This window comes from Podarcis melisellensis, assembly GCF_964234715.1.
Source record: "Podarcis melisellensis genome assembly, chromosome: 1".
In the NCBI taxonomy this organism is placed as follows: Eukaryota; Metazoa; Chordata; class Lepidosauria; order Squamata; family Lacertidae; genus Podarcis; species Podarcis melisellensis.
In genome coordinates this window covers 125147395-125161499 of record NC_138528.1, presented here as the reverse complement: position 1 = coordinate 125161499, position 14105 = coordinate 125147395, and positions in this window count along the sequence as shown.

Here is a 14105-nt window from a genome sequence, read left to right as displayed (position 1 = left end):
GTGACTGCTGTCACCATCTGCAATGATCATGGAGCCCAAGAAAGTGAAATCTCTCACTGCCTCCATTTCTTCCCCTTCTATTTGCCAGGAGGTGATGGGCCCAGTGGCCATGATCTTCCTTTTTTTGATGCTGAGCTTCAGTCCATATTTTGCGCTCTCCTCTTTCACCCTCAATAAAAGGTTCTTTAATTCCTCCTCACTTTCTGCCATCAAGGTTGTGTCATCTGCATATCTGAGGTTGTTGATATTTCTTCCGGCAATCTTAATTCCAGTTTGGGATTCATCCAGCCCAGCCTTTCGCTTGATGAATTCTGCATATAAGTTAAATAAGCAGGCAACTACAAAAGTTGTGTGGCCAAACTGGACCAATGTGCAAGAGAGAATCATATTCAAAGTTCGGCTTGATCACATGCGTTTTACTTGAAACTAAATGCCATAATAATCATTGGGGATTATTTCAAAATAAGTGTGCATAGGACTGCAGTTTTGGCTGTACAGTCTATGAGTCATGAAGCCTGCTTATCATAGGGGTGATCGCTGGTAGAAATATAAGAATCATACCAACTGTGAGATACAGCAGTATCCATCGTCTGCCAGGAGATTCTGCAATCAAGCCCAATTACACAAATTAATCCAAGTTGCAAATTACCTGCTTTGCATACATACTTGATTCGCATGTTAAATGCTCACATAGCGTCTCCTGATTTTGATTTTAAAAAGAAGGTGGGGACAAGAAAACTGTGGATGCTCAGAAGCACACGAGAGCCATGCAGGATATAGATAATATCCTGTGTCAATAATTTACAAGAGTTTGAATTCCTAAGAGAAGGATATTAGGGAATTCCTACTGGCATGGGAAATCTCCCCAAGCAGCAGGAGAATAATTTACCATTTCTGCTCCACATGCCGGCCCTGCGGTGGAGCGAGCCAATCGATTGCAAGTAGCACCATGAGCAAGGGGGAAATATGCAGGCAGAGATTTGTGCAGGACTTCCAAAGTATTGGCCCGAGGAAGGTACCGTATTTTTTGCTCTATAAGACTCACTTTTCCCCTCCTAAAAAGTAAGGGGAAATGTGTGTGCGTCTTATGGAGCGAATGCAGGCTGCACAGCTATCCCAGAATCCAGAACAGCAAGAGGGATCGCTGCTTTCACTGCGCAGCGATCCCTCTTGCTGTTCTGGCTTCTGAGATTCAGAATATTTTTTTCTTGTTTTCCTCCTCCCAAAACTAGGAGCGTCTTGTGGTCTGGTGCGTCTTATAGAGAGAAAAATATGGTATCTGCTTCAGACAGCCTGGGTACACACAATACTTTTAAAGCACATTTGAAGCACATTCTTTTCATCAAATAAGTCTGGGCAACTGTAGCTTACCCCTCGCGTAGTTACTATTCCCAGCAACCCTTAAGAAACTACAGTGCCCATAATTCTTAGAGGAAAATAATGTGCTTCCAATGTGCTTTAAAGGTATTGTGTGTACACAACCACACAGCTTAGATGTCTTGAAGTCCTGGCACTGTTGCACTCACAGAAAAGTAACTTCGTTAATGAACTTTTTGGGGAGGGAGAAGAGTCACATCACTCTTATTTTCTCCTCCTCTGACAGCTACCAAAACGAGCTCTGTCCTAGCCACCACCATTGGTAAACCCCAAACATTTTGAAGAATTTCACACCTGCCTGCCTCTCTAAATCTCTGTCTGTGCAGGACTGACAATAGGACATTTCCCCTCGCTGTGGTCTAAACCACTGAGCCTCTTGGGCTTGCCGATCGGAAGGTTGGCAGTTCGAATCCCTGCAACGAAATGAGCTTGTTGCTCTGTCCCAGCTCCTGCCAACCTAGCAGTTTGAAAGCACACCAGTACAAGTAGATAAATAGGTATTGCTGTGGCGGGAAGGTAAATGGCGTTTCCATGCACTCTGGTTTCTGTCCCGGTGTTCCGTTGCGCCGGAAGCAGTTTAGTCATGCTGGCCACATGACCCAGAAAGCTGTCTGTGGACAAACACCGGCCCCCTCAGCCTGAAAGCAAGATGAGCACTGCAATCCCATAGTCGCCTTTGACTGGACCTAACCATCCAGGGGTCCTTTACCAGTTACTGTGTTAGGCTGCAGATACAAAGCCAACAGGAGACTCTTGAGAGTCCCATGGACTGCAAGAAGATCAATCCTATCCATTCTGAAGGAAATCAGCCCTGAGTGCTCACTGGAAGGACAGATCGTGAAGCTCAGGCTCCAATACTTTAGCCACCTCATGAGAAGAGAAGACTCCCTGGAAAAAAACCCTGAAGTTGGGAAAGATGGAGGGCACAAGGAGAAGGGGACGACAGAGGACGAGATGGCTGGGTAGTGTTCTCGAAGATACAAACATTAGTTTGACCAGACTGCGGGAGGCAGTGGAAGACAGGAGTGCCTGACGTGCTCTGGTCCATGGGGTCACGAAGAGTCGGACACGACTAAATGACTAAACAACAACAACACAGGGCCAATAAGAAGCTGGAAAGACAGCACTGTGGGCTGCCCTGCTGTTGCCATCATTTAAGCCCTGAAGAAGCTGGTATCTGACTTTTCAGCTACCTTACAATATACTTTAATTTTCCAAACCAAAGCAAACCAATCTTTGGCGCACCCCTGTCACGCCACCCTAGTTACGACAAGGCCAAGGGGTGTTCCGAACAGTCGAGCTGATGTTTCATTTCCTCTCATTGTTTGACAAAGCATAACCCTGAACGCCTATGTTCCTGAACGTCACGTTGGGTGCAGGGCTACTGTAAGAATGCCCATATCTTCAGGTTAAATTTAGCCTCTTCTAGAAGCACTATATGATGGTTAAAGTCTTCTCTGTTCAATGAAACTTTTGAAACGAGTTTTAAAGACCAGAAGGTGAACTGTGTCTGTCAGAAAGGCTGTGCACCATTTGGAGAGTAGAAAGGTTTAAGAGCTCATGCAATTATGCTTCTAATAGTGTGTGTGTGTGTGTGTGTTTGTGTATCTTCCCCAGTGCTGGATTTATGTATAAACTAAACAAGCTATATGGGACATGGGTGGCGCTGTGGGTTAAACCACAGAGCCTAGGATTGCCAATCAGAAGGTCGGCGGTTCGAATCCCCTTGCTCGGTCCCTGCTCCTGCCAACCTAGCAGTTCAAAAGCATGTCAAAAGTGCAAGTAGGTACCGCTCCGGTGGGAAGGTAAACGGCCTTTCTGTGTGCTGCTCTGGTTCGCCAGAAGCAGCTTAGTCATGCTGGCCACATGACCCGGAAGCTGTACGCTGGCTCCCTTGGCCAATAAAGCGAGATTTTGGGCTTTATTCATTTTGGGCTGCTGGTGCTAATTTGGCTACCTAAATGTGTAAAAGGAATTAATGCATGTTCCACATAGTGTAAATCCATGAGAAGAACAGTTTGATCTGACACTTAAGCCAGACAACACGGAAAGGTTTTGAATATACGTAATGCAAGTTGGTACAGTACACAGACTTTATCCTATTTGATCTCATCAAGTTGCTGGAAACAGCAGCATTGGAACAAGTAATACTGTATATATATTTAAACCTATCTGCATTAGCACAACCCATTTATCCCATATCCACTTACAGCAGACAGTTGTCATTAGAAGACAAACCCTGGTATCAGTTCCGTCAAAAAAGCTCAGCAACGTTCGGGGTGTCCTTTACTTTTGGCAACCCTAATCTAGAATATCAGAAGAAATCCAAAACCAGTTTTGATTCTGAAGTGGAGAATTGGTGCTGCTTTCCTTTTAGAGTGGGAAAAGTCACACAGATAGCAGGAGTGGGGGGCTGCAATAATAATAATAATAATAATAATAATAATAATAATAATAATAATAATAATAATAATAACAATTCGATTATTTGCTACAATTTTGATTGGCAGATACAGAAAAATTATATAACTATATCTATATTGCAAAATAAGTGCAATGGGCAAGACAGCTGAGAAAGAATGGGTATTCTGCCAGATAGCCTTGTTCTCTTGCTATGTGGCAATTTGCTATCAGGCGTTTGTGACCTCCAGTTAATTGCCGTGGGATTTCAGAAGTCAAATGCATTCCAAGTAGCCAGCTACTGTATTTTTCCACAACTATGTGCGGTTAGAGGACTGCTTCTGAGGAGGAGAGGCCTTCACATTGATGTACCGTGACACTAGCTTCTTTCAGTAGTTGGATAGCCATGCAGATGTAATGAAGGATAGCTCAGTCCGCAAAGCACCAGACTCTTAATCGCATGGTTGTGGGTTTGAGCCCCACGTCAGGCAAAAGATCCTTGCATTGCAGGGTGTTGAACGAGACAATCTTCACAGTCCCTTCCAACTCTGCAATTCTAGGATCAATACGTAAAGGTAAAGGGACCCCTGACCATTAGGGCCGGTCGTGACCGACTCTGGGGTTGCCGCGCTCATCTCACTTTACTGACCGAGGGAGCCGGTGTACAGCTTCCGCGTCATGTGGCCAGCATGACTAAGCCGCTTCTGGCAAACGAGAGCAGCGCACAGAAACACAATTTACCTTCCCACCGGAGTGGTACCTATTTATCTACTTGCACTTTGACATGCTTTCAAACTGCTAGGTGGGCAGGAGCAGGGACCGAGCAAGAGGAGCTCACGCCATCATGGGATTCGAACCACCGACCTTCTGATCGGCAAGCCCTAGGCTCTGTGGTTTAACCCACAGCGCCACCCGCGTCCCATGATCAATAGGGTTAGCCTTAAAAGATGGCGTACTTATATTGAACCAGTAGGGCTACAATTCCCAGAGCTCTTAACAAACGATAGTTCCCACGATTATTTGGTGTACAGTGGTACCTCAGGTTAAGTATTTATATCGTTCTAGAGGTCCGCACTTAACCTGAAACTGCTCTTAACCTGAAGCACCACTTTAGCTAACGGGGCCTCCTGCTGCCGCCGCGCTGCCGGAGCACGATTTCTGTTCTCATCCTGAAGCAAAGTTCTTAACCTGAAGCACTATTTCTGGGCTAGCGGAGCCTGTAACCTGAAGCGTATGTAACCTGAGGTACCACTGTACACATGTAAAAACACCAGGCAGGCCCCACAAATAACCCAGAGATGCGTTTTAAATAAAAGGACACATTCTATGCATGGAAAAACACGCTGATTCCCGGACTGTCCGCGGGCCAGTTTTAGAGCGCGGTTGGGCCGAATCCGGCCCCCGGGCCTTAGTTTGCCTACCCACAGTGTGAGTCAACGGGTGCTGGGTGCAAGACAGTGTTTGTTCCCCGCCACACGCCATGCCTCTCAAGAGTGCGAGAAGCCAAGAGTGCTCTCAGCCATTCCTCTGGGTGAGGAGGAGGGGGATCCCTCGCTCGCTGGTCCTTCTGGGGCCAGCAAACCTGACGAGAGGCGAAAGCGCCGCCAGAAAAAACAAGCTGGGACATGGGTCAAGGAGCACCGCCATCAAACTCCTTGTTGTCAGCAGGCTTGGTGTGCAAGCTATCGAAAGCAGATGTTGTGCCAGGAAGAGGCAGCTCTCAGCTCAGGAGAAGATGCAGCAACTTCAGAATGACAACAGCCAGAAGAACAACAGCAGCAGCAACAACAACTGTGGGTGCAAGTTTGTTTGCTTGTTGCATAGATTAGCAAAGAGTTGCATGAAGCTCCACACCCCTAGCTCACCAAAGCTCCTAGATTTTGCCATCCGGACAAGGCTACCGTATCAAAGGCAATCCTTCTGCATATTTAAATGTGGGAGGGTTTGTTCTGCTTATCTGTTTGTTTTAAAATCCACGAATTTGGCTTCTGGCATCATGCAGCTAGCATACAGAAGTGCCTCAGTGTTGCTACATCTGCTCATCTATCTATGACTGCATACCATACCTTTGAAACGCTTTCAGAGCCATGGGCATAGCTGGAGGGGAGGGGAGCAGTTGCCCCTCCTAAACCAAGTAAACAAATAAAATGCTTAACTAAAAGTAGGAATAATCAGAGTATTTGAAATTGAAATGCTTGCTGAGGTCACGTGGAAGATGTTGTGAAAGGTTCTCAGCAAATTCAAGAAAACCTGGATATTTTTTTAAAAGGCGATGGAAAAAAAGGTGTGTTCTTTGCAATTTTGCAACATATACTTGTTAACTGCATGGAAGGTACTCCCTGACGTTAATTTTTTATTTAGCTTCCCGGTTTTCAAATGACTGGAGATTTTGTCAGATTGTTCTGAGCACCTGGGGTCAAAAGAGAGTAATGTACAGTGGTACCTCAGGTTAAGTACGTAATTCGTTCTGGAGGTCCGTACTTAACCTGAAACTGTTCTTAACTTGAAGCACCACTTTAGCTAATGGGGCCTCCCGCTGCTGCTGCGCCGCTGGAGCACGATTTCTGTTCTCATCCTGAAGCAAAGTTCTTAACCTAAAGCACTATTTCTGGGTTAGCGGAGTGTGTAACCTGAAGCGTATGTCACCTGAAGCGTATGTAACCTGAGGTACCACTGTAAAACAATTGTTGATGAGATGTTTCATTCTGAATCTGCTCGACAGAGCCAGACAGAGGATGATGACAGGTTGGTAGCCTGCCCCCCTAACATAAATCCTGGCTACATCCATGTTCAAAGCAGATTCCCACTTCCCCACTCCACTCAAAGAATTCTGGACACTGTCTTTAATTTCATTTTCATTTCATTTATTCAATTTATACACTGCCCTATATCCAGAGGTCTCAGGGAAGTTCACAAACAAGACCATAACATATAAAATAAAGCCAAAAACAATGTGCCTCAGGGTTCTGTCCTCTCCCCCATGCTTTTCAACATCTACATGCAGCCGCTGGGAGAGATCATCAGGGGTTTTGGGCTGGGTGTTCATCAGTATGCGGATGATACCCAGCTCTACCTCTCTTTCAAATCAGAACCAGTGAGGGCAGTGAAGGTCCTGTGTGAGTGTCTGGAGGCAGTTGGAGGATGGATGGCGGCTAACAGATTGAGGTTGAATCCTGACAAGACAGAAGTACTGTTTTGGGGGGACAGGGGGTGGGCAGGTGTGGAGGATTCCCTAGTCCTGAATGGGGTAACTGTGCCCCTGAAGGACCAGGTGGGCAGCCTGGGAGTCATTATGGACTCACAGCTGTCCATGGAGGCGCAGGTCAATTCTGTGTCCAGGGCAGCTGTTTACCAGCTCCATCTGGTACGAAGGCTGAGACCCTACCTGCCCGCACACTGTCTCGCCAGAGTGGTGCATGCTCTAGTTATCTCCCGCTTGGACTATTGCAATGCGCTCTACGTGGGGCTACCTTTGAAGGTGACTTGGAAACTACAACTAATCCAGAACGCAGCAGCTAGACTGGTGACTGGGGGCGGCTGCCAAGACCACATAACACCGGTCTTGAAAGACCTACATTGGCTCCCGGTACGTTTCCAAGCACAATTCAAAGTGTTGGCGCTGATCTTTAAAGCCCTAAACAGCCTCGGTCCAGTATATCTGAAGGAGCGTCTCCACTCCCATCGTTCTTCCCGAACACTGAGGTCCAGTGCCGAGGGCCTTCTGGCGGTTCCCTCATTGAGAGAAGCCAAGTTACAGGGAACCAGGCAGAGGGCCTTCTCAGTAGTGGCGCCCTCCCTGTGGAACACCCTCCCAGCAGATGTCAAGGAGAACAACTACCAGACTTTTAGAAGACATCTGAAGGCAGCCCTATTTAGGGAAGCTTTTAATGTTTGATGTATTACAGTATTTTAATATTTTTGTGGAAGCCGCCTAGAGTGGCTGGGGAAGCCCAGCCAGATGGGCAGGGTATAAATAATAAATTATTATTATTATTATTATTATTATTATTAATAATAATAATAACCCAATTAAAAAAAACCAAAAGAGCCACAATCTAAAGGGGTTTTGGTTGTCAATAAGATCAACCAAAGGCCTGGTTTAAAAGGAAGGATTTTGCCTGGCACCTAAAAGTGTATAATGAAGGTGCCAGGTGAACTTCCCTGGGGAGAGCATTCCACAGACAGGGAGCCACTGCAGAGAAGGCCCTGCTCTCATGTTGCCACCCTCCGGAGCTCTCAAGGATGAGGCACATGAAGAACGGCCTCAGAAGATGATCTCAGGGTCCAGGTAGGTTCATATGGAAAGAGGCGGTCCTTGAGGTATTGTGGTCCTGAGCCATTTGTTAAGGGTGGCTGAGGATTGTAAATCTGTGAATAGTAAACTGCAATGCCCAGAATTATTTCAGGAAAAGAACGCGTTTCGAATGTGCTACTCCACCAGCCCAACCCAGAATCTCCAGGGACTCACCATCCATCCTTGAGTTCTACTGCTTCCAGATTTTAATGGGTAACATCCTTTAGCCAAACAGCAATTGGCTTTTGCTTTGCTGAGCCACCCACAGGCTATTTCTCAGACGCTGCGTATGGCCTGCAAGTGGAAGTCTGATTTCCCAGAATGGGCTTGGCTTTTGGACCGCCTTCTGTTTCTGTTGCTTAGTTCTCGGCCTCCTAGAGAGAAACCACAAATAGATGTGGATTAGCAACTTAAAAAGAAATTAATGATTACAAATCATTTTTCTTCTAAGGACCATGACGTGACAGACAAGAGGGTCATTGCTATTTTAATCTCAACCCCCACCCTGTGAGGAAGAAGAAGAAGAAGAATATTTCTTTGCATCAGCCACTAGCCAGAGCAATAAAACAAAACGTACCGAAGATAGAGGTAAAAACTTAACTATATAAAATACATTTTGGGACTTTACTTCAATAATCAAATAATAGATCTTATTCTAATTGCCCCCTGCTAAAAACTCTGTAGTTTTTGCTGTCACCTGATTATCTTGATCTGCTAAATGTAAGGGCATAGTAGCAATGGTTGAGTGACCCAACATGGAGAATAATAGAGGGTTAAAAATAACCTCACTCCTCAAATCCTTATAAAGAGTGCAGGCCAGATGCACATGAGCCACTGACTCAATACTGCCATCTCCACAGGGACATAACTGTTGTTCCAGCGGAATTTTTTGAAACCGACCCTCGATTCCAGCCGAAAGCAGTATATTCAATCTTGCGAAAGCACGTCTGTATTTTGGAATTGTTAAATTTTGCAAACAGGGTGCCAACGCGTCACAATGACTAGGTGGGAAATAATCATACCGTGGACAAAAAATTCCCTATCGTGGCCAATTTTTTCTGTCCCTCAAAATCATATAGTAAAGGTAAAGTAAAGGGAACCCAGACCATTAGGTGCAGTCATGACCAACTCTGGGGTTGTGGCGCTCATCTCACTTTATTGGCCGAGGGAGCTGGCATACAGCTTCTGGGTCATGTGGCCAGCATGACTAAGCCGCTTCTGGCGAAACCAGAGCAGCGCACGGAAACGCTGTTTACCTTCCCGCCGGAATGGTACCTATTTATCCACTTGCACTTTGACGGCTTTCGAACTGCTAGGTTGGCAGGAGCAGGGACCGAGCAATGGGAGCACACCCCGTGGCGGGGATTCAAACCGCCGACCTTCTGATCGGCAAGTCCTAGGCTCTGTGGTTTAACCCACAGCGCCACCCACGTCATATAGGCGCTGTCAAATTAAATTATTTGCTTTACCGAAACCCAGTCAATAAGTGTTGTGGTGATAAACTAGAAAAGCAAAGCTTTTGGTTGACAGTTTTAGTCCAAGCGATCCTGTGAGCTATATATATTAGCCTTGGCTTACTTCCTATTTCTCAGCCTAAGTGTAAGAATTAGAACTCTAGTTCCCATGGTTCAGTGTCCGACATGCTTTGCCATGGGTAGATAATGTGGTGTCCTCCAGGTGTTTCAGACTACAATTCTGATGATCCTTGGCCATCAGCCATGATGACTGGGACCGATCAGTGTAATTGAAGTCCATCAACATCTGAAGAGAACCATGTTGCCAAACCCACATGCTATCCACTCAATCAGTTTTCATTCCCTGTTCTTCCCACACAACCCTTGTTATAGTCCTATGGGGAAAACTGTGGACATTCACATCATTGACTCCATATCCCGTCATCCCCAGAAAGCATGGCCAATGGTCAGGGATGATGGGATTTGTAGTCCAGCAACATCTGGAAGGTCAGAGATGCCTCATCCTTGTGCAACAGCATGACAGAGGCTAGGAAAGTTGCTTGTTCCCTGCTGCTGGGCTGTGCTTGTTCCCTGCTGTCCATGGGCTTATCAAAAAGCCTTTTTTGTTGTTGTTGTTGCTGGAACAGTAATTAGCTCCCTCTGCCGTTTAATTTAAGCAGAGTTGGCAAGTAATTACAGGCTCACTATGTATATTTTGCTGTAGAGAGGCTTAGTTTGGTCAGAATCAATTACAGTGGTACCTCGGGTTACATACGCTTCAGGTTACTGACTCCGCTAACCCAGAAATAGTGCTTCAGGTTAAGAACCTTGCTTCGGGATGAGAACAGAAATCGTGCTCCAGCGGCGCAGCGGCAGCAGGAGGCCCCATTAGTTAAAGTGGTGCTTCAGGTTAAGAACAGTTTCAGGTTAAGAACAGACCTCCGGAACGAATTAAGTACTTAACCCGAAGTACCACTGTACACACTTCCAGAATTAATGCTAAACACATACTTCTGGTAAATTAGCCACCATAGCCACTAGAGGCCCGTGAAAATTTGTGTTCCAGGCTTTTTAGACTCATCTACTCATAGATGTGGATGCGGGTGGCGCTGTGGGTAAAACCTCAGTGCCTAGGACTTGCCGATCGTATGGTCGGCGGTTCGAATCCCCGTGGCGGGGTGAGCTCCCGTCGTCCGGTCCCAGCTCCTGCCCACCTAGCAGTTCGAAAGCACCCCTAAGTGCAAGTAGATAAATAGGTACTGATTTATAGCGGGAAGGTAAACGGCATTTCCGTGCGCTGTGCTGGTGCTGGCTCGCCAGAGCAGCTTTGTCACGCTGGCCACAAGACCCGGAAGTGTCTTCAGACAGCGCTGTCTCCCGGCCTCTTAAGTAAGATGAGCACGCAACCCCAGAGTCGGTCACGACTGGCCCATACGGGCAGGGGTACATTTACCTTTTACTCATAGATGTAGTCTATGTAGTCCAGGTGGCACTGTGGTCTAAACCACAGCGACAGGGGGAGCTCCCATTGTTCGGTCCCTGCTCCTGCCAACCTAGCAGACCGAAAGCACGTCAAAGTGCAAGTAGATAAATAGGTACCACTCTGGCAGGAAGGTAAACGGCATTTCCGTGCGCTGCTCTGGTTCGCCAGAAGCGGCTTAGTCATGCTGGCCACATGACCCGGAAGCTGTATGCCGGCTCCCTCGGCCAATAAAGCGAGATGAGCGCCGCAACCCCAGAGTCGGCCACGACTGGACTTATCGGTCAGGGGTCCCTTTACCTTTACCTTACTCATATACTATCTGAAACCAAATGGGCGCATTGGTTGCCAGATGTGAATTTTTCCCCCAGCTCAGAAATATCGTTCCCAATCACGCCCTCTTTCTGCCATGAATCCTCTGCTACTCTAGTACAGCAGAATAGTGCTGTATGAATTAATTTGAGTTACCCGAGTTTGTACAGTAGGTTTAGCTTGAACTTTCTAATATCATTTTATCAAAATTTATTCTCAGTTAGGTTTTGTGCCTCTCCCCTCGAGAAATTGTTCCTTATTGCTAGCACAACCATATGCACGTCAACTCAGAAATAAGGTTTAGTGGTTTTGATGCAACTTATTCAAAGCACATGCAAGGTAATAAGTCTCTGTGTAGAAAGGGGCATTTACTCCTGAGTAAATATGCACAGGATTATGCTGTGAGAGCAGCAATAAGAGAGAGAAATCAGATGTTCTCATTATATTGGTTTGTTAAGAGGTTTTAATAACAGGCAGTGAAAATCAGTCTTCTAATCAAAGGACCGTTCCACTGAAATGTCTTTTAGTGAAAATGAGATATATTTATGCTATCAATATGAAAGTCTTGAAAATACCAAAAAGGAAAAGTTTGAGGAAAAGGAAGGAAGATACACACAGAAAATGTTTAGACAACTGACATTATTTCCAGATAAGGGCGATGAATTAGTCCTGAATGTAAGGTCACTCACCTTACTATACAGCCACTACGGGTTCCATCCTATTTAATACCATTTTGAATTAAGTTTGGTTCACCTGAAGGTGACCCGGGACATTTTGTCCCAGTGGTTAACTGAGCGTTGAAGAAGCCAGCGATACTCTCTCTTATTTTTAAACCAATGTGCAGAAGCTCTCCTGGTTCTTGCGCCATAATCCAAAGTAAATAAGTTCCCTCTTTGATGTTCCCTCTTTGAAAGCAAATCTAATCTCTTAACTCTCCTTGTGCACGGATGCCGTTCTCTGCGCCTTCGTTCATTTCGCTGCCTTTTTCATCTTCCTCCATCCTATCTCATCCCCTTTGACATCCTCATGTGACTATCAGTAAGCCAAGGCTGATTTACTTACTGGCATTTTCTTCTCTGGTTAGTATATTATTTTAATACGCCCTGGTTTTGTCTGTCTTTCGGTTGCTACAATAGAAACCCAAGGATCTGTTTGCAAGCCGGGTTTGTTCCGCTTCCAGAGGAAGAAAATAGCTTGCTTGGCCTGCCCTGATTTAAAATATATTTTGATATTGTATCCTCCAGATGTTTCTGTTGGAAAGGTAAGCACAGGTTTGGTTTTAATGTGTCCACTGAATATATCAGTACCAACGGGTATGTTTATGCATTTGGATCAGGCCTGCTGACCAGCACCCTTTGCGCAACAGTGCTGTTAACTGCTGTTAACTGAACCTCTGCTCCAATTCTCGACTTATATCACAAGCACGACCCATCTGCAAATGAAGCTCTACGAAAGAGCGGACCAATGGGGAGATCTGGACAAGAAAATGTGACACATAATCTTATTCATGGAGTGCTTGAGGGCTTGAAGGGCAAGACGCTAACCATTATGGATTATGCTCTGGTTATCTCCCGCTTGGACTACTGCAACACGCTCTACATGGGGCTACATTTGAAGGTGACCCAGAAACTACAGCTAATCCAGAATGCAGCAGCTGGACTGGTGACTGGGAGTGGCTGCCAAGACCACATAAGACCTACATTGGCTCCCAGTTCGTTTCTGAGCACAATTCAGAGTGTTGGTGCTGACCTTGAAAGCCCTAAACAGCCTCGGCCCAGTAGACCTGAAGGAGCATCTCCACCTCCATCGTTCTGCCTGGACACTGAGATCCAGCGCCGAGGGCCTTCTGGCGGTTCCCTCAGTGTGAGAAGTGAGGTTGCAGGGAACCAGGCAGAGGGCCTTCTCGGTGGTGGCGCTCGCCCTGTGGAATGCCCTCCCATCCGATGTCAAGGAAATAAACAAATATCTGACTTTTAGAAGACATCTGAAGATAGCCCTCTTTAGGAAAGTTTTTAATGTTTGATGTTTGATTGTGTTTTTAATATTCTGTTAGGAGCTGCCCAGAGTGGCTGGGGAAACCCAGCCAGATGGGCATGTTATAAGTTGGCATCCCAAAGCAATTTACAATATTATAACATAAATTTAAAAAGGCCTCCAGGGGTGCCAACACAAGTCCACTCAGTGGGATATCATCTTCCTCTCTGCACCCTAACCTCCTGTGTACCCCCCAAATCTGTTCTGATTGGAGTGTTAAAGTACAAACTTTAAAAAAAGGGTTTTGTCCTCGCTTTTTGGAGAAACTGGTGCAAAAGTAGTTAGGAGAGCCAGATAGAGCCAGCAATATTTTTTTCATGGTTCATTGCTGGGAGCCCTTTGCTAATCAAATGCCAAAGAGATCATGCAGAACCAGGTAGCAAACACTCCTCCAGAGACATTTGTCAGGAAACCTCAGGAAATATTCAGACAACCAATGCTGCTTGTTCAGACCCAAAAAATCGGTGTTATCCAGAAATACCTGGAGCTGGGTGGCCACTGTGCTTTTTTTTTTTTTTTAATCCATGGAGTGGGAAGGGGTTTCTAAGTTCTGTTGTGGATCCTAACTCTTGAATATGTGAATGACATAGGAATGTTAACATAAAGGAAGCATAGCTGTCAACTTACAGATTTGAAAATAAGGGACCAGCAGCCTTGAAAATAAGGGATCAGCAGCTAAAATAAGGGATTTTCAGATCACAGGTATGTTCAACTTCTGAGCCCCTCCGAGCCAAAGGCAGAAAGCCCAGCCAGC